This window comes from Lithobates pipiens, unplaced genomic scaffold, assembly GCF_037356315.1.
Source record: "Lithobates pipiens isolate NorthernLeopardFrog02 unplaced genomic scaffold, aLitPip1_a1.2 Scaffold_22, whole genome shotgun sequence".
Classification (NCBI taxonomy): Eukaryota; Metazoa; Chordata; class Amphibia; order Anura; family Ranidae; genus Lithobates; species Lithobates pipiens.
The window spans coordinates 147,624,549-147,646,975 of record NW_027507784.1 but is presented as its reverse complement, the minus strand read 5'-3'; the positions used below and the strand labels follow the sequence as shown (position 1 = coordinate 147,646,975).

The window sequence follows — 22,427 nt, the reverse complement described above, 5'->3', positions numbered from 1 at the left end:
ACACCCCTCCGCTTCATGCCCTGTCCACGGTGACATCACGTCTGGTCCAGTATCCATGTGTGTTCAAGCCTGGTTCTCGGCATTACCTGGCACATCCTACAGCGGCATCTGATCCTGTTGGTGGGCCCAGCAGCATCCTGACCATCCACCTTGCGGACTCACGAAGAGCAGTGTTTTAAATCATGGAGACATGCATTGTTCTTACAGCTAAAAGTAAGCTGCCAATTGCCTTTTAATAAAAGCTACTGCACTTAGTCTGGCACTCTGTTTCATTTGATTTTGCCAGAAGTCTTACTGTGCTTTCTGCCTGTGCATGAGAATGGGCCATAAAGATGAGGAGGGGGGCCTGTGCTCTATGTAATGCATTAAAAAAAATGTAGGCAGGGATGCCACCACGTGCTTAGGAATTAAGAGTGGTATTGTCCTATCAAAGAGGAAGGTAGGAAGACACTGAATTTCTGGCACATCAACAGCTATTGTTATGTACTTGGAAGGTGTCTAAAGCTGGCCATACATTATACAATTTTCTTGTTCAGTTTGCTTTAGACTTACCCTCAACTATGTAGTGCAAGGGCCTGCCTGATTTCATCCAAATTGAAAGTGTTTAGGTCTGACCTCATATTATATGGTTTTGGTAAATCGAAAAGAAACTTGTATAATGTATGGCCAGCATTGAATAGATATAATAAATGTTTTCTTGCCATTACATACACATGAAAAAAATGTAAGGCATATATAGTTTTAGCAGTGCTTAGACTAGTAATGCTCACATATTAAATCTTTAAATAAACAAACGTTGCTGCACCTATCCCTTTAAATGTGATCATAATCTCTTCTGATAAAGCATATACAATCGAAACTTTCTTAGTGTCCCAATAGTGTAGTACACAGTATGTGTATAGTAATACACTGATCACATCCAAACCATAGTATACAGAATATTGAAATGAAAAAAAAAGTGTCCTTCTCAATCCAAATTGTGATATAGTTCATAACACACTTAAATAATCCACACTTTGTGCCGTTTTATTAAAAATTATATTCAGCGACTCCCACCACCATTCCAGGTCAAATCATGCTTTCCCCACTTTGGGGTACAAGAAATAGGCTCCTCTGTACTCCTCCTCCAACGCACTCCTTGATGTCCTGGGCTACTTCACACATTTGGGTGTATGGCCCTTTAAATCCGCGGTCTCATCACTGCATATAAAATTTAGATTTAAAAAAACCAACAGCTAATAATGACAGCGGGGCTCTGCTGCACCCATGTCACTTCCAGTTTCAGCAGCGGCACCCGGCTCCACCCAACGCGTGTCATCACAGTCACGTGACTTCCTCAGGTGGTCAAATTAAATGTTTAATTTGAAAAACAGACTGTACAAAAACTGTGAAAAAATACATAAAATATAAGCCATAAAAACATGGTCTCAAAACCATTATAGTTCCCTTAACACTTAGAATAAAAAAATAAATATAGCATGATATTGCGTGTGGGAGATTAAAGGAGTCAAAATAAAGGAAATTTTAAAAATTAAATAAAATTCAGTTCATTGATAAAGTGAGCCAAAGGGTTACAAGGAGAAGGGATGCATTGTAGGTACCATCCAAAACACTTTCCAAAGTATGGCATTATTGTATGCTTGTCTATAAAGCTAATAATAAAAAAAAAAGGCAATTGAATTTTAAATGAGTAAGTGGGTAATACATCTTTTGCCAAGATCTAGTGCTTCCTAATTAAAAATGTGCTTGAATCTTTCAGCAGTAATTGTTGCTGACCTTTTAAGAGCTCTACAAAAATCAAAAATAGTCATATTATGGATGTAAAATGCACATCATGCAGAGTGATCAAATCTATCCAAGGAGATATATTATATATATATATATATATATATATATATATATATATATATATATATATATATATATATATATATATATATATATATAATTTTATCTCCTTGGATAGATTTGATATATATATATATATATATATATATATATATATATATATATATATACACACGCACACACACACACACACACACACACACACAGGCACAATTTACATTTTTTTCAGGTATTTACCAAAACATATTCAAGCTATGGTTATATAAAATGGATATGGGCTTAAAATGCCGTTTCATGGCCAGGTGTGGGCTATGCCTTCATTATTTCTTCATCAATTAAGCAGGTAAAAGATCTGGGAGTTAATTCTAAGTGTGGTATTTGAATTTGAAATCTATTGCTGTGAACCTACATCATGCATTTAAAAGGAGCTGTCCATGCAAGTGAAACAGGCCATTGTAAGGCTTCAAAAATGAAACAAATCCATCAGAGAGATGGCAGCAACATCTCTTTTTATTTGTCCAATCACATTTGAGCCCCTGAAAATAGGATTTTTATAACAGCTTACCTGTAAAAATCCTTTTCTTTTGAAGTACATCACGGGACACAGGCATAGCCAGACTGTTAAATTTAGTGTTTGTAAAGTGGGATGGAACACCAGACCTTGCGAGAGACTGCCATCTTCACAATCTCTGCATACAAAGATTTCCTGGGCCCCACTGGGGGCCAAAAGAATCAACGACTTCCCTTCCTGCTTGATCCTGAGATGCCGTGGACGCAGGCAGAATAGGGAGGAATGCATAAATCAGTGAGAACTGATTCCACGGGAATAGCAAGGCATCTATTCCACATGCTAGCGAATCCTTTGTTCTTGACACAAAGTTGTCTATTTCTTTGTTGAACCTGGACGCAAGCAGATCTATGTCTGGGATCCCCCATTTTTGACATATTGACAGGCAGATATTGGGGTGAAGGAACCATTCTCCCGGGAACAACTGCTGGCGACTCAAGTAGTCCGCCTGCCAATTTTCTATTCCTAGAATGAAGACCGCCGATAGGCAAAGTACATTGTTTTCTCTTGAAGATGGAATATGATTCACCTTTCTCTGGGCCATACAACTTCTTGTGCCCCCTTGGTGATTAATATAGGCCATTGCTGTGGCACTTTTGGAATGAATCCAGGCAGGATAATACCATCAACTGAACGTTTAGGCCCTCAGGACCAAGAGCTCTGCCTGAATTTATAAAATGTTAATGGGCAAGGCCACATCTGATCTGGGCCACTTCTCTTGGACAGTTACCTCTTCCAGGACTGTTCCCCAACCTAAGCAAAGAAGGTTAGGATATGTTGTTACCACTTCCCAGGTAACTGAAGGAAGGCTTTTCCCCTTAGTAGATTTTTGGATATTAACCATAAACTGAGGCTTCAGGGCACCCAGCCTACAGCACCTGGTATTTCCAGGTGGTCGGTCATCCAGGTACTAACCAGGCCCGACCCTGCTTAGCCTCCAAGATCAGATGAGATCGGGCGCTATCAGGGTGATGTGGCCATAGGCTTTGGAGTCAGACACATTAGAAATGTAGAGCCTGAACCCTTTTTTCCAAGCCAATAGGATACCGTTTTGCAGCAGTCTCGAATGAAAATGAGCATAAGGAATGGCTTCAAATGAAGCCACCATCTTTTCCAACAGCCTCATGCAAAGTTGAATAGAAGAAATTCATTTTGCTTCGGCCACCTAAATCAGTTCCTTTATGGTGCTGATCTTTGCCTGGGGTAAGAATACCCTTTTCTGGGTGTACCTATGATCGGACCCAAGTATTTTAGCCTTCTTCATGGTTTTAAAGAAGATTTCTCCTAGGTTGAGAATCCGACTTAGATATTCCAGGTAGTCAAATGTGGTGACCATACTTTGGTCTAAGCAGGCTACGGATTGCTCTATCAAGAACAGTGCGACTAGGTAAACCATAATAGTTATACCTTGGGCCCTTAATCTGGCTAGAAGAGAGCCCAGAACCTTTGTAAACACTCAAGATGCAGTAGCTGGACCGGAAAGCAGAGCTACACACTGAATATGAAGAATTTTCCACCTTGAAAAGTAGATATTACTAGTGAGTGAGGAAATAGGCATATGGAGGTATGCATCTTTGATGTCGATTGATGCCAGAAGTTCTCTTCCTTGTAGGATGGAGATAACTGATTTCGATTGACGCCATATGAAAAGTGTGTGGTTATATTCAGGAACTGAATTTAGATTTTTGAGACCCGGAATGTCCATTCGGACCGTGAAAAAAAAGAAACGTTTGATCTGAGAAAACAAGGAGACGGGAACTCTTGGAACTCCAATTTGTACCCTGGAGTTATTGAGGAATTTGTATCAACGCTCTTCCTGCCAGATCCTTGAGAACTGCAGAAGAATTCCCCCTATTTGATTGAGCCCGAAGATGGAAGCCGCCATGACTGCCTGGAGGCTGATGCCTCTGGCACAGGAGATGGAGCTTTAAAACGAAAATACATTTACTCCTTTTTTTTTTAAAAGGGGCGTTTTCCACAAGAATTTCTTTGAATGTATTATCCAAAACAACCCCAAATAGCTGTTTCACCGCAAAAAGGAAGACTAGCCAGGAGCTTCTTACAAGGAGCTTAGCGAAGGGCACAAGGCCTGAAGGATATAATCTCTCATAACTACTATTGCAAACATAAAGCTGCCTCCTGGGCCTGCTGAGCAGGATAACCTTGAACACCTGTTTAAACTGGTCTCTCAATGGTTAAGCAATTACTATCAACGTAGGCTGAGACACTCAATCTGCCAGAGGGAAAAAAAGTGTTTTTATTTTTTCAATAGGAATTCCACTTTTTTATCCGTTGGATCCCTAAGCATTTGAGCATTGTCTGTCGGACAAGTTAATCTTATTCACAGAGGATATAGCAGCGTTAATTGCTGGTATACCCTACTGAGTCAATTTTTTCCACCATAGAATAAAGTATGAAAACTTTTTAGGAGGGGAAAAAAAAAATGCTTATCCTCTCGGATGCAAAAAAATGGTGATCCTCTTGGATGCAAAAAAGCTTTTCCAGCAATGAATGGACAGGAAAAAGGCCTGCACGGCTTGAGGAGACTTTAGTGAACCCAAGCAATCAGTTAATGGTACATAAATGTGGAGTGCATTCAGCAAGAAATTGCACCACCAATCTTAAGATTGGAACAGCTGATTCTCCCACATTTGACACTTCAGAAGAGGAGTCATCAGCCTCACCATGGTCTCCTGAGGGAATTAGTCTTATCCTGCGCCTAGTTCCTCAGTTTGAGGGTCCTGGGTAATGGAAGAGAACCTGTCGTATTTTGACCCACACTGGGATGCGATTAAAGTCACTAAACACAACGGGGTGCAGTGTTAAAAACCGTTGCATACATTTCATGGCCCTGATGCTCACTCTGACCAGCCACCCCCTCTCAGGGGAGGATGCCTATTTGTAGAGATGAGTAGGCTTTCCAGAGCTTGAGGGAGATCCTTTTAGCTCTTTTTTGGGGGCGTTTCAACCCCCCCTTCTGACCATAGTACGATGCACAAAGCAGAGGTACTACCAGAAGAAATCGCATCCACTGCTTGAGTTATAGTCCAGCCACAGCCGCTGCTATTAATGCTCAGCCTGATGCAAATAGTAAATGTGTCAAATAGGAAATGCCTGTATTAATAAAAGCTCTTTCATGCTGTTCTTCACTCTTATGTCTCTCCAACAATTTTGCAGCCAGCATAAATGGAGTTTTTTCCTTTTTTAAAACACACTCCAACATTGGAGGCCCCCAATCCACACTAAGCCCCACCCCCACTGTTGCATCGAGCCCCCTCCTTTCTGTTTCAAAAAAAAGTTTTCCGGCGCGGGCATCCGGTCTGATGGGATCGGCTGAGTGAGGGAGGGATGGTGTGGAGGAGACCAGGAAGCCGCTGCCGAATAGGGGAGGTAAAAGAAAATGGCATTGACGATTGTTTTTAGTTCTCCCTTATACCCAGCCTCTTGAAGAGGGGGAAGAGTTCAGCTCAGGTGGGGGTGTCCGGAGGAAACAAAATCCCCCAAACTTACTGGAGGTCTGCCTGCTAGCCGGAGGAAAAATGTCTGCTGCTTCTGTGACACAGCGTGACTGAGTAAAGCATGAGAAGGTACGTGCTCCATACAGCCCCCAGTGGTGACACTTAGGCATGACAATATTTACTTTTACTTTTAGACATTTCATAATAAAATTTTAAAATTCCTTAGAAAAACTTCACTTACCTTTCCCGCCACAGGGTTTTCTGTGGTAAAACCAACAGACCCAATCTTTACCCTTTACGGTGGGTTCCATTAACAAACCTTAAGGAACCTGGGACCCTCGGGGAACCCACAATCATGGACTTGTAAAAAGCACCCCACCAGTAAAACTTTATGGCCTCAATACCAAAAGCACTGGATCCCGGGGTCCAGGTCTCTAAAAAGAGAAGTGTTACAGGCAAAACCTTGTTTCTTCGGGTATGAGGCCCTGGTACCATTCAATTTGGCCTAAAAGACACTTTGAATGGATCCAGCTGCATAGCTAGCCCCAGCAAGGATTGCTCCAGAGAAGCTCAGCACAGCATCACTCGTGACCAACGCTTTAGACACTGGCGAAAAAAACAGATACTCCCAGTAGTGGGAGGGGCTATATAGAGAGCCAACTTCCTGTTTAGGGTGCACCAGTGTCCAGCACCTGAAGGTGGACTATAACCCACATAGTAATTACTATTGCTGTGCCCCGTGATGTACGATTAAAGAAAATGGGGGGACTGTGTATAAAAAATGGTTGCAGTTCCTAAAATTTGTACTTGATATTTATGTTCAACCCCTTCAATTAAACCGGATAGTTTGCACTTCAAATTCATTTGGATTGTTTCACTTTAAAATTTTATTCTGGTGGCATACAGAGCCAAAAATATGAAAATTGTGCCTGTGTCCAAATATCTATATATATACATATATATACACATACATACATACATACATATACACATTCTATCTCACAAAAGTGAGTACACCCCCCTCCCCCATTTTTGTAAATATATATCTTTTCATGTGATAACACTGAAGAAATTACACTTTGCTACAATGAAAAGTAGTGAGTTTACAGCTTTTATAACAGTGTAAATTTGCTGTCCCCTCAAAATAACTCGACACACAGCCATTAATGTCTAAACCGCTGTCAACCAAAGTGAGTATACCACTAAGTGAAAATGTCCAAATTGGGCCCAATTAGCCATTTTCCCTCCCCGTGTCATGCGACTCATTAGTGTTACAAGGTCTCAGGTGTGAATGGGGAGCAGGTGTGTTAAATTTGGCATTATTATGTCACTCTCTCATACTGGTCACTGGAAGTTCAAAATGGAACCTCATGCAAGGTACTCTGAAGATCTGAAAAAAGAATTATTGCTCTACATAAAGATGGCATTGGCTATAAGAAGATTGCCAAAATCCTGAAACTGAGCTGCAGCATGGTGGCCAAGACCATACAGCGGTTTAACAGGACAGGTTCCACTCAGAACAGGCCTCGCCATGATTGACCAAAGACGTTGGGTGCACGTGCTCAGCGTCATATCCAGAGGTTGCCTTTGGTAAATAGATGTATGAGTGCTTCCAGCACCTGGAAGATGTGAATACCCAGACTGATCTTTTATAAATAAAAACCCTAGTTAGACTAACCGGTAACTAGTCTAGGGTGGGACCACCGCCTGTAGAACCTTTCTACCGAACGATTGATTCGATGCGGATAGCAGGTCCAACCTGTAGTGGTGGGTGAAGGTGGAGAAACTTGTCCACATAGCCGCTTTACAGATCCGACTCAGAGAGGCCCCTGCTCTTTCCGCCCCCCACAGACTCACTAAACAACAAAATACATAAGCATTATTCCTGAAACTGTGATAGGAAAAGAATGCTGCAGGCTTCCCATCTGACCTCTCAGATGCAAGGAAGGGAGAAATAAAACATGGCCCAAACAGTAATGACAGAGACCACTGTCCCTGCTTACCTGAGCCTGGCTGACAACGTGGCTCCTGCTACCACCGATTGATCCTCCTCCATCATCAGCGAAGATGCAATGGCGCTGAGTGCTTAAAAAATTAGATTTCCGCTGTCTTTTTCAGCTTCCGGAAGTGATGTCAGCCGGATGAGACCCCCCTTCTCCCTGTGTTCTAGCGGCCGGAACCGGAAGCCTTGTCGTGCCATCGGAAGTCCCACCCCCGGCCGGAATGACGCACTCGCCATCCGAACCCGGAAGGCATGAGGCTGTGCAAACGGTGCGAGATACTAACCACGGCCACGCCTTAGCCTCATGCCACCAGTCTAACAACCGCCCCCCCCCCCCCCGGGTATGAAGGAGAGCGGACGCCAGAGCAACCCCTGTGCGTGAAGGGAGGAAGCTGGGCCAGGTCTGCAGACAAAGAAGAAAAACAACCGGCATGCCTCCAACTCTCCCCACCTGGAGAAAGTGCAGCACACCCGGTTCCCTGCAGCGCTTCCACCATGGCCGGAGGAAACACTACAACTGAGGCCATGGTGGAAGTGTCCGGTGTTTAAAGTAATCTGCAGTGTTTCCTGGGAAAAGTGGGTGGAGCTACGTTCTCTCTCCAGGTGCTGTCCTGAAAGACGAAGGGAGAAATATGTTTTTAAAAACAGTTAAACACCATTTAGACTATTTTTATATATGGATGGAGGAGCTTACTGCTGGACATCTCTAGATCCCAAAGAGCTTCATTCACATAGAACCCAGGGGTGGTTCATAGCCATTTTTTTTTACCAAACTTAGGTGTGCTGTCATATGCCTTGAAGTGAGCAGATTCACACAGAGGGGGAGCACAAGTTTGTTGTCAACTTTGGAGCACCATCACAGGATTTTGCTTTGCCAGGACAATGGACATTTTTATTTTATTATTTAATATGTTTGATATAATGCACGTTTTGCACTGTCATTCATGCACTTTACATGCGTCATAACACATTGGTTACTTCAATATAGTGCAACACTTTTCATCTGTTATTGTTTTAACTTGCCAGCATAATGGATATTTTATATATTATATGGTATTACATTTAATATCATGCATGGTTTACACTAAGATGTGTGTGTGTGTGTGTGTGTGTGTGTGTGTGTGTGTGTGTGTGTGTGTGTGTGTGTGTGTGTGTGATATATATATGGAAGAAGGAAGAAGCAGCAGAAAAAGCAGAAGGTGGCAGCGGCAACAGCAACGCTAGTAAAAGAGCTAGAAGAAGAAAGCAGAGGCCCGGCAAGAAGAACCGAAGAGCGAGACAAGACCCCCGAAGTCGGAAGAAGACCCCCGAAGTCGGAAGAAGACCCCCGAAGTCGGAAGAAGACCCCCGGACGGAAGTGGCGAAGGAGAAAGCTGGGCTCCTCCGCTAGTAAAAGAGCTAGCAGAAGATAGCGGAGGAGTCGGGGGCTGTCTAATAAAGTATTTTAAAAACCTGTGTTGTGTTTTTTATGTACTTTTTTTCCCCCAGGTGAATGGGTAGGGGTACAATGTACCCCATACTCATTCACATAGGGTAGGGGGCCCGAATCTGGGGGCCCCCTTATTAAAGGGGGCTCCCAAATTTGATAAGCCCCCCACCCACAGACCCCGACAACCAACGGACAGGGTTGCCATCAACATGGGGACAAGGTGCTTTGGGGTGGAGGGCCACAGGGCCTCCCCTTCCCCAAAGCACCCCCCCCCCCATGTTGAGGGCACGCGGCCTGGTATGGCTCACTCGTCCCCACGCCCTTTCCTGACCGCAAGCTCGGATAAGGGTCTGCTATGGACTTTGGGGGGGACCAGGTGATGGGGCTAACGAGGGGTCAATCTCGCCGATGGAGGCAGCGACATTCACTTCCTTCGCTAGTTTCATCTACCTGAAGCCACGTTCAAAATGAACCAACTTTTCTCCATGTGTGGGCAAGTGCGTTCATTTCAAAAGTCCGGCCGACTAGCACACAGACGGGCGGATTGTCCGCCAGACAATTTTGAGTCAGAACTCCTAAGTTCGCTGGACTTTTGGGAAGAAAAAGTCCGCCGGAGCCCACACACGGGTGGATAATCCGATCGTGTGTACACGGCATTAGAGTACAGTAACTTCTTTGGGGCATGATTGTGCATTTTTGCATTGTGCAACAAACTTCAATGGTAGTGCCTGCATAAGATGTGATTTTGCGCCCAACAACTACCTCCTCCTCTTAGCGACTAGCTTTCCATTAACAAAAACAAAAGTATGCAACTCCACTCTTGTTTACAAAAAAAAACAATCCCCTCAGGGTCGGTTCACACTGGGACGACTTGCCAGGTGACTTAGCCACCTGGCAAGTCGCATACCGTTCTGTACAATGAAACCATTCTAACCGGAGCGACACAAGTCGCTCTGACTTAGAAAAAGGTTCCTGTACGACTTTGGGGGGCGACTTCAGACGACTTGCATTGACTTCTATAGAGAAGTCGTTTTGCAAGTCGCCGCAACGGTCGTGCCTAGGTCGCCTGAGGCAGTCACGCTGCAAGTCGTGCAGCCTCAGTGTGAATCAACACTCAGGGCAATCAATGTATATTGAAGGGATTTTAGCAAACATTATGGTAGATTCCTACCTTTTGCTGCTCTGAAGAAATAGCCATTTGTTTGACCATGTCCTTTGAAAACTAGTACTAAATGGGAGGGAATAGTTTATTACAATCAGTGTTCCAATGAGAAAAGCTGCAGGTTTATATTTCTTTCAAAGTATTTAACACTTTGGTTTTATATATATATATATATATATATATATATATATATATATATATATATATAAAATTTTAATGTTCCATAAGTGGAGTTACCCTTAAAGCCTGAACACTTGAGAAACATAATATAAAAAAAAAAGAAAAAAAAAAAAAAAGAAAAAGAAGGTGGTTTCAAATCAAACACCCTCAAGTGTAAATCCAGGATTGTGGGCATTGCATCTATACAAAGCTCTGTGGATGTCATATTTCATTGTAAAGAATTGGCTTATTCTTCAGCATAACGCATCGTCATCCCTTTACCATGTGAATTGTTTTTCAAGGCTTTTCCTTTTACAGCTGCAATCACTTGACAGGATGTTATGAAATACCCAGACAAACATTTTATAAAGCTTGTATTTAATTCATGAGCTTTTCCTGCACACACACACACAAAAAAAAAATAAATAAATAAATAAAAAAAAAAAAGAGAACCTTCCTTGTATTTTGTTAAACCTCTTAACTGTTAACCACATTTCAAGTCTTGGTGTATTTTATTTTCCCTAGCCCTTATTTAATAAACCATACTGTTAGAGCCGGTTCATACAGGGGCGACTTAGCCGCCTGACAAGTCGCGTCCCGTTCTGAACTATACTAAACCGTTCTAATAGGAGCGACAAGTCGCTCCAACTTAGAAAAAGGTTCCTGTACTACTTTTGGGGTGACTTCAGGCGACTTGCATTGACTTCTATACAGAGGTAATTTTGCAAGCCGCCATTGAAGTCGTGCTGCCCCTGTGTGAACCGGCTCTTAGGGGAAAAAAAAAGACATCAATATGTACACACACACACACGCTTGCCTTGCCTTTTGCAGCATTGGGATGTTTTCTACATCACAAAGACAAACATTTACATGAGAATGAAATTATCAGTTTAAAAAGTCAAGCAGTTCCTGTATGTAGAATTACCTTGCCTTTCATACAAAGTGCTACTTGTGAATGGAATTTATATAAAAAGAAGATACTGCATAATACAGTGAAAGCATAATTGCCCTTTGAAAGTAGGCAGTAGGTGATAATACAATGGTAGTTTACAGTGCTCAATTTTCCTTATCAACATGTACTACTTTACAGAATTGTGACTATATTTATTATACACTTAGCCTATTTTATAGCAATTTTACCACCAAAGGTCCATGTTTTACTTATGATTATAGAAGCCTAGAAAAACAGTTGTGTATTTTGTATTCCGTTTTCGTGCTTTTATAATGCATCATCTTCGGGGGATCTCCTGCCTCTGTAGACACCGCCATAGAAGCTTACTGGAATCAACTGCATAGGCTGAACTACGTAAACATTGGGGTGATCCGCAGCTCCGAAGGAGAGGGATGGGGGAAATTGGGAGACCAACTGCTGTCTATTGGAAAGTGAACTTACTTACATACTTTAGGCTGAATTTACACTGTTGTGGTGCGTTAACACACAGGTTAGTACACACTATAGTGGGATGTGCTTTGTTCATTTTTCAAGTCTGAGGTTTACAACTGCTTTAGGTTACATTTCCAGCATGTTTCGGGAAAAAAGAAAAGGCAGCCGGCAAAGTTTATCATAACACTGTTCAGCATGGAGATAACAAGAAACATTGTATCCTTTGGTTCTTTTAGATCAAAGTGATGAACTTCGGTCTGCAAATGAGGGCAGTTTAACCACTTAAGGACCGAGCCTCTTAATGAGATTTGTTGTTTACAAGTTAAAAACATTTTTTTTGCTAGAAAATTACTTAGAACCCCCAAACATAATATATACACCCCAGAGAATAAATTGGCGGTCATTGCAATACTTTCTATCACACCATATTTGCACAGCAGTCTTACAAGCGCACTTTGTTTGGAAAAAATACACTTTTTTGAATAAAAAAATAAATCATTAAAGTTAGGCAAATTGATATCCAACATGCCACGCTTCAAAATTGCGCCCTCTCATGGAATGGCTACAAACTTTTACGATTACAAAATCTCCATAGGCGACGTTTAAAAAATTCTACAGGTTGCATGTTTTGAGTTACAGAGAAGGTCTAGGGCTAGAATTATTGCTCTCGCTCTACCGACCGCGGAGATACCTCATATGTGTGGTATGGACACTGCTTTTATATGTATACGTATGCGTTCGCTTCTGCACGTGAGCTCGGCGGGACGTTTAAAAAATAAAATAAAAATTGTGTCACTTTTATTACTATTACAAGGAATGTAAACATCCCTTATAAAAAAAAAAGCATGACAGGACCACTTAAATATGAGATCTGGGGTCAAAAAGGTCCTCAGATCTCATATTTACACTAAAATGCAATAAAAAAAAGTGGAAGTGACGTTTTGATGTCACTTCCTCCCTGAAATGATATGGAGACGGGTGGGGGCCATCTTCCCCTCACTCATCTCCATGTCAAGCCAGGAAAAGGATCCATACGCCTCCACCGCTACTGATGGCTCCGGAGCATGGCGTGAGGGGGGAGCCGATAAAAGTGATCTCGTGGCAAATCCGCTGCAGAGACCACTTTTATCTGAAAGCGGACCGCCCGCTGAAGAAGAGGCTAGCAGCAGCTAGCTGCTGCCATAACAATGATACTCATCTTCAAAGTACCGATGTAAAACTGTGTCGGGGGCGGTCCGTAAGTGGTTAACCACTTAAAGTGTTACTAAACCCACAACAGAAAAATCTGCCTGTATATGCAGCATAGCATGCTGGGTATACTCACTGTGGAACTTAAGGGGTTAATCTTCTGCATTGTGTAGAAAAGCGGTTTTTATCCTGCATGCACAGATACCCCCCCTCCTGCACTGTCTATACGGGGAAGGCCAGCTAACAGGCAGGGTAACCGACCTGCACATGTTGTGTCTTTTATGCTTGAGAAAGCTCCTACCTGAACTCTCAGCACTGGAGAAACTGTGCAGTTTATCATCATGTAACTGTGGTATACAGATCATCCAAAAAAGGTATATAGTGGCAATATTTTAATGTAAAAAGAAGATTTATAAAGCTGTGGGTGGGCGGATGAACTATTTTCATATTACTGAATTTAGTAACACTTTAAAAAAGACGAAGCCTTTGTCTCACACAGGTTGCTTACAAGATAAAAACTCTATTTTTGCTAGAAAAAAAATATAAAGAAATATATTATAATATATATATATAAATTTTTTTAGCAGAGACCCTAGAGAATAAAATGGCGGTCATTGCAATGTTGTAGGTCTCACTGTATTTGCGCAGCGTTCTTTCAAATGCAATTTTTTGGGGGAAAATTCACTTCAATGAATATAAAAAGATGAAACCGTAAAGTTAGCCCAATTTTTTTGTATAATGTGAAAAATGATGTTCCGCCAAGAATCGTGATCTTTATCCTAAGCAAAATAAATTTTGATTCTCATTTTATCCAGAATCGTGCAGCTCTAATGTGCAGCCGAAGATTAAACAGGCAAAGATGGCAGCTTCCTTGGTTGAAAATGATAGGAGGGTTTACTTCCACTTTAATGCTGCATAATAAAGACACGGATAAGGACTGCAGCACTATAAAACCAGCTTCATAAAGACAAAGACTGTTTGCTTTAGAAACTAAAAATTCTGTTGGGGTATCTCAAGAATGATATCCCTGCAAAATCACTTTAAAATGAACACATTTTTTTAAAGTTTTGTATGGTTTCTGGCAAACTGAATCACATGCTGATTTTTTTTTTTATCATTTTCAGGGACTCCAGCAGAGGGATTGCCTCTGACTTATGAATTTCCAGGTCTTGATACGATTAATGAAATCTCTATAATATAGAACAAATAGTTAGCTTATCCGGCTGAAAAATAGTAATACTTTTCTTACAGTCCTATGAGAGGTAAGAAATTCAAGCCTATTACTGCAAACTGCTACTCTTTCAAAGCTCTGGAAAACTAAAGGATGATTTTGACAACCTTTGTACATATATGAAAGACTAGAAAATGTTTTTGGGTGAAAATTGCCTTTAAAAAAAAAAAAAGTTTTTTCAGTTAGTAATTTTTTTTTATTTATTTATTTATTTATTTTTTTACACAGTACATATTTTATAATTGTTTTAGTAATTACCATCAAAAGTTTTTTTTCTGAAACTGCTGTATCTTCTACCAATGAACAGGCATAGAGTTAAACATATATTGAGCTTTTAGTTCCAGTAAGTTCATTAGAGAAACAAGATATTATAACAAGCTGCATTTAAAAGCCACATATGATTGGATTTTGGGACAGCCTAATATAAACCATTTGTCTCAGCTAAAGATTTTATGTCAGTGCTGGAATTTCCTGGCATCCACCCATCTATGACATTAGCTCTCCGAGAAGATAGAAGATTAGGGAAATGTTCCAACAATAAAGTATTTCCGTTGACAGGAGCCAGTTTCACATTTAGCAGAGCTGTGGTCTTTGCACATATATTCCCAGAACCAGGAAAATATATCTATACTCTATAGCACTTATTGGGACATGCGTTCCGCCATCACAGCTTGACATTTTATGCTATCCACAGACTTTTTAGAGAATAGTGAGAAATTTAGGAATCGTTCACCACCCCTTTAAAAAAAAAAAAAAAAATTCTAGTATGCAATATAATATTGCTAATATATTATATTATCTAAAACGAACAATTCAAATCTCCAAAATATTCAATGGATACCCATGAACACTTCCATCCTCAAAATGTTTATGGGACATGCCTCTGCTCTGCCCCTCCAGCACTAACTGGAGCATCAGGCTGTGCAGGCTGACCCAGCTTTCGGTCAGGCATCTGGGTGGATCCCTACATTACTGTCGGGATCCCTGCAGAGCCTGGACCGGCTCGGTGACATTAGCTGACAGCAGACTTTAGCCCACTATTAGCTGAATCTGGGTCACAGGAGTGCAAAACAAAGAGCACTCCTTTGATCCCCAAGAAAAGCATAGCCAAAAAAGCTCTGGGCATGCTTCTCCTTTAGCTGGATTCACACCTATGCAGTTTTAGTGCTCTTTGCATTTTGCAGATTTGCACTGCAGTCCATTTAACATGGTTTCCTATGTAAAAGTTCTGTAGTGCAAATCTGCAAAATGCACAAAAAATGCATAGGTGTGAATCCAGCCTTAAAGCAGAGATCCACTCACCGCTGCAAAACTGAAAAGCTACACATACTGCAGCCTCTGGCTTTTAATAATAGGACACTTACCTGTCCTGGAGTCCAGTGATGTCGGCACCGCAGATGAGGTTTCCATCAGCTGTCAGGTGCTGCCGCCGCCATTGCGGGAAAGGAAACCTGGCAGTGTAGCCTTACGGCTTCATGTCTGGAACTCTACTGCGCATGCGGGAGGCTCCGCTCCTCTCTCCTACTGGCCCAGTGGTAGGGGAACGAGGTGGGAGGAGGAGGGAGCCAAGCGGCGACATCAACAGCTGCAGCTCCCGAAAGTGGGAACAGGATACCTGTCATAGACAGGTATTCCCTCCCCCCTGAAAGGTGAAAATGTGGCACTGGATGGGGAGGGAGGAGCCAAAATTAGCGGAAGTTCCACTTTTGGGTGGAACTCCGCTTTAACCATTTAAATGCTTTTTTGATGGCAGAGCAAATATTAGTCTAAATGGTGTCCCTGATGACCTCAGCATTGACATAATGCAACGGATGGAGTCTAGTGATCCTGGAGTCAGGTGTCTATGGGCTGCAGAAGTTCGGCTACTGACTGGCGGAATACAGATTGTACTAGACAGTGCGTCTCTCCCACATACCTTGCATTCTTTGAAGTGTTTCCTTTCTTATATTCTTGTGAGTGCTTTTTACAATGAATCTACCACAGAGCGCACTATATTTATTGTTGTCTCCTGGCTGAGGCCACACTCACTCACATATTCGCGCACTGGGTCGGTGAGCAGTGTTCCTTCCTTTCTCTGCTGATCCCATTTAATGGTGCCTGCAAAGTTTCTAGGCCAACGCAACTTGGCAAAGCCAACAGCATGACAAGGATCTTTTTAGCTGTCAGTAAGAGTGACATTCTGACCATCGCTGTAAATAGCATTTTCCCAATTACCATAAATAACTTGCTTTTTTTTAAGGGTTCCCAGAGACCTGAAAATTATTTTAGAGATTCCTCTGGGGTAAAAAGTGTGAGAAGAGTTGCATTATGCAGTTTTTTTCTATTGTCAAGACGGCTGCTACCTAATAATGGAGTCTAATGTCAGCCTTACCCAACCTTCCCTAAAAAGATTTCACAAGAATAGCAGTTTATATATCTACACACACACACACTACCAAGAGTATTGGGACACCTGCCTTTACACACACATGAACTTTAATGGTTTCCCAGTCTTCATCCATAGGGTTCAATATTGAGTTGGCCCATCCTTTGCAGCTATAACAGCTTCAACTCTTCTGGGAATGCTGTCTACAAGGTTTAGGAGTGTGCCCAGAAGTGCATTTGTGAGGTCAGGCACTGATGTGGATGAGAAGGCTTGGCTTGCAGTCTCTGCTCTAATTCACCCCAAAGGTGTTCTATCGGGTTGAGGTCAGGACTCTGTGCAGGCTAGTCAAGTTCCTCCAACCCAAACTTGCTCATCCATGTCTTTATGGACCTTGCTTTGTGCACTGGTCCTAATCATTTGGTGGAGGGGGATTATGGTGTGGGATTGTATCTCAGGGGTTGGGCTTGGCCCCTTAGTTCCAGTGAAAGGAACTCTTATCAGTATACCAAGACATTTTGGACAATTTCATGCTCCCAACTTTGTGGGAAAGGCTTGGGAATGGCCCCTTCCTGTTCTAACATGACTGCGCACCAGTGCACAAAGAAAGGTCCATAAAGACATGGATGAGCGAGTTTGAGCAGAGTCCTGACCTCAACCCAATAGAACACATTCGGGATGAATTAGAGCAGAGACTACAAGCCAGACCTTCTTGTCCACATCAGTGCCTGACCTCACAAATGCACTTCTGGAAGAATGGTCAAACATTCCTACAGACACACTCCTAAACCTTGCGGACAGCCTTCCCACAAGAGTTGAAGCTGTTAAAGTTGCAAAGGGAGGGCCAACTCAATATTGAACCCTACGGGCTAAGACTGGGGTGCCATTAAAGATCGAGTAAATGCAGACGGTCCAATACTTTTGGTAATATAGTGTGTGTGTATATATACATATATAGCTACTGAATAAAAAATGTTTTATTATATACATAAAATTCTGTTAAAATAAAACTGTTTTGTAAATGTAAGACTTGTAGGCTCTGCTCTTTGTTTGTATGCCAGGTTTCCTAGCATTTTACTTAAACTACTATCCACAGTTACGCCTTTAGCTCTGTAATTCTGGCTGTGCACACATTGTCCCAATTTAACCCTTTTCCCTCCTTAAAGGCAGTTCTGCCAATTGATTCTGGGAATGTTCCCAGAGTTCTCTAGTTGTTCTGAGAACTAGGCACATATGGCATGTCAGTCAGCACTAAGCAGCCATATGTAGCGTGGGATGCCTGATCACTACAAAATATCTGAGAGCCCCCACTGCACTCATCTTAGGTATAGCAAGTCGATATACTTTGGTGTCCAAATTTGGACACTATTCTACATAGACACACACGTTTATGATAGTCACTGAGTTGTACTTCACGCAATCAGAAAATAGAGATATGCAGCAAAATCATGCAATGTTATTATCGACACGTATGTTACATATGAATCTATATGTACGATGCAAAAAAAAAAAAAAAAACACTTTCTTTGCTTTATTTGGCTCTTAGGCACCCTTTTCATCTAATGTTTTTTTTAAACTATCCACGCTGCTACCACTGCTTGTGGAAGAGAATTCCACATCCTTAGCACTCTGACAGTATTTATACAGTTTAAAACGATGCCATTTTCCCTATTCATACTTACCTAGGTGGATGCAGCATTGTTCTGACGCGGTATCTGTCCCTGTCTTCTCTGCACTGAAAACCGAACGATGAAATTGAACACTGCCGATCACTCGGTTTTCATAGCTCTGTGAGCAGAGAGCTGTAGACTGTCAGTCACAGCTCTCTGCTCATCTCCCTCCATGCTCATTGGAGTGCCGACCTGTGAAGGGGGTGGAGCGGGCCATTTCAGGCTCTCAGCAGCTCACTGAGAGGCTGAGACGGGTTTCAGTCCAGGCAACTGGTGGATCCAGACTTCCATTGTTAGGATGACGCAGTGCCTAGACTTCTGTGACGTCCACGACGAAAATGGGTCACAGGAGGAGCCCAGCCAAACAAGCTTTGGCTAGACTTCTCCTTTAAGGTTAAACCGCTTATTTTCCAATTTCAGTTAATGGCCACGTGTCTTTTTAAATTACCTTTCACTGTAAAGTTTTTTTTCCATATGCTAGGGTAACCAGTACAGTATTTGTACATCGCTATCACATTTCCTCTCAAGCGTCTTCTCTCCAGAGACAATAAAAGTTCAATGCTTGCAGTCTTTCACCATAGCGGAGATCCTCTAGTCCCTTTACTCGCTTTGTTGCTCCTCTGGACTTTCTCCAGATGCAGCACATCTTTCCTGAGGACTGGTGCCCAGAACTGGATGGCATACTCAAGATGCGGCCATATAATAGTCTTGCAGAGTGGGACAATTATTGTTTTATCTTTGGAGTGGATTCCTTTTAGTTGCATACCAATATTCTGCTGGCTTTGCTTACAGCAGCTTGGCATGGAATGCAATCGCTGAGCCTTGAATCTACTAGGACCCCCAGGTGCCTTTCCATCCTATACTCCCCCAGAGGTTCCCCCCAGCGAGTAGCTTGCATTCATATTTTTAGCACCCAAATGCATTACTTAAAATTTTTCAACACTAAACCTCATTTGTCATGTATTTGCCCAACCCATTATTTTATTTAGGTCTTCTTGTAAGGTTTCCAAATCCTGCTGTAAAGTTATTGCCCTGCTTAATATTATATAATTTGCAAATATTGTGATTGAGCCATTTATCCCATCCTCTTCATCGTTTATAAATGAATTAAACAGAATAGGTCCCAGGACAGATCCTTAGGGGACCCCACTTACCACTCCAAAACATTCAGCGCGCTCACTATTTATCACCACCCTTTGGACCCGCCCCTGTAGCCAGTTTATAATCCAGGTACCTACCCTTTTTAAAACATTAGTACCATGTTGGCTTTTCTCCAATCAGCTGGCACCATTCCAGTCAGTAAACTGTCCATGAAAATTAGGAACAACCTGCCTGAGTTCCTGAAAGACCCTCGGGTGTAAGCCACCTGGTCCTGGTGACTTATGCTAAGTTTTTCAAGTCAATTTCTGATATCGTCTTCTGTTAGCCATAAGGATGTATTCTATGACGTTTTATTAGAGTCTTGGTTGCTATATCTCCCCCCCCCCACCCCCCCCCGTTTCTTTTATGAAAACTGAGGAGAAGAACGTGTTTAAAACCTTTGCCTTCTCTGTCTTTTGTAACCAAATTCCCTTTATCATCCTTTATGGTGCCAAATGCTCTGGCCTCACTTTCTTACTGTTTATGCATTTAAAAAATTTCTTGTGGTTTTCTTTAATCTTCTCCACTATGTGCCTTTCGTGGTCTATTTTAGCTGCCCCGATTGCTCTCTTATGTTTCTTGTTGCATTCTTTGTATTGTTGGAAAGCTGACAATGACCCCTCAGCCTTGTATTTTTAAAGGCCTTTTCTTTTGCTTTCATATGCATTTTTACACTTTTAAACTTACTTCCCATTGGAATGAACTGACCAATACCTTTATTTAGTATGCTCTTAAAGCGCTACCATTTTTACTCTGTCTTCTTTGTTCTTATTATTTCATCCCATTTAATATCATCTAGCAAAAAGCGCAGTTTAGGGAAGTTGGCTTTTTTGAAATTCAGTGTCTTTGTATTGCCTTTGTGCTTCTTATTTCTGTGATTTATACTGAAACTAATTGACCTGTGGTCGCTGTTTCCCAAGTTTCCCCGTATTTCCACATGCATGATCAGGTATGTATTGTTTGTAATCAGTAGGTTTAGTACTGCATTGTCTTGTCGGTGCATTCACCAACTGACCCATGAAATTATCCTGCAAGACATTTAGGAAACGGCAAGCCTTAGACAAATGCGCAGTTCCTTCTGCCCAGTCTATATCTGAATTAAAACCCCCTATCACAATACAATTTCCTAGACTTGCAGCCATTTCAGTCTGTCATAAGAGGTTCTGCCTTCCCCTCCTCCCTCAGGTTAGGGGGCTGTAACATATTCCCAATATTACTTTCCAATTATTTTCCTTCCTTTGGAGCTCCTCCCACAAGGATTCCACCTCCTCTCTAGCTCTATTAGTGATGTCATCCCTCATGTTCACAGGCATATCCCTCCCCCTTCCCTACCCTCCCAATCTCTAAGATATAGGGAATGCCACTGAATGGTTGCCAGCCAATAAATGTTAGTTGTCAAACCAAGTTTCTGAAATTCCCAGCAAGTCGAAATCCTGTTCGTACATTAGCAGCTACAGTTATTCCATTTTATTAGCCATACTTCTAATCTTGGTATACACGCCTCGTAATTTTGTCCCGTCACAAATGCTATATAGCTATACTCAATATTAACATCATATAGTAGACATGATTCAAACAATAGGATGAATGCACATATTTTTCAGTTCTTTCAGGATCGTTACTTACACTGTGACACCCCCCCCCCCCCCCTCATCATCTCAAATGCCAATTTGGTGCCTTTAGAAAATGTAGAGAAGAAAGGAATGAAATGGATTCTAATAGCTCTCATTCTTAGGAATACATTTTATTCGTTAGCTCATGTGAAAACTAAACAAATGCCAAGATCCTTTTTTCCATAGAGAAAAGGGAATAACTGTTGAACTATCACAGAGATCTTCCAATGTGTAGGAGTGAAATTCTGTGACCAGTGTCAAGCGCCTCTAATGCTTGTAAATGTTACTGCTGAGATGTTCGCCCATGCATTGTGTGATTGTGACCAGTCATGCTGAAAATGGTTTTATTATATACAATGTACTATACATGTGAGCACAGGTTTTAACCAAAAATGAAAAGCAGTTAGATACCTCCCTATAACAGTTAGATATCTCCCTATCTTAGATAGAACCGCTACAACCTTCTTCGCTGACTGGTATTTGTTGCACATGCATGGTAAAATATTGTGGCTGATGTACCAAAAAAGTTGAGAATATTCACACAATTGTGGAAAATTGAAGTTAATTTATACACACGCAGCCTTCATGTATAAACGCGATAATGAGCACTGCCAACAGTTGAGAGCACCTGTTATCAAGCTCCAAGGAAGTCCCACATGACCCAAAGATTGCTTGATCACAGCAATTAAATATTTGAATCGGGTGGCGTATGTCCAACTCTTAGTCGTTCTCAGGGGTTTATATCGTTATTTTTGCCAAGATACCAAACTATTATCAATCATTTTCAGTTTCCTACGTAGCAAACATTTTCATTAAATAACACTTTTTTTATATCAACATCAAAATTAGTTCTCATTAACAGGAAGTCGATATCAGTGGTTTACATATGGTAATACTTCTATGCCATATAAGATTTCTAGAAGTCACTCTTATCATTTACAGAACACTAAAGCTGCCTACAGACTTTAGATGAAGGCTGGCAATGCATGCATGGCCCAAACACCAAATGATCTTTAGTACAAAAGATTGTTCTGCAAACATCCATGATTGGCCTGTGTAGAATGGACTGGGGGAGTATGAATATTGAGGAGCTGCTTGGCTTATCTTGTGGAAAAAAAACAACTGCTGCCTAACGGAGGTTGGTCAAAGGATGATGTCTGTTGGGGTTTAGATGAGATTTCAGGCCTTGTTCACATGGGCGTCCTGGTTTATG

At 41.7% G+C, this 22,427-nt stretch overlaps 1 protein-coding gene and 1 pseudogene across 1 annotated transcript in view; both read right to left on the bottom strand.

Annotated features, from left to right (window-relative positions):
* CUNH3orf70 (chromosome unknown C3orf70 homolog) overlaps positions 1-22,427 on the bottom strand; it is a 159,889-nt gene that overhangs the window by 99,258 nt on the left and 38,204 nt on the right. The gene's annotated exons all lie outside the window — the stretch shown is intronic.
* On the bottom strand, positions 3,283-3,401 carry LOC143925774 (5S ribosomal RNA; annotated as a pseudogene).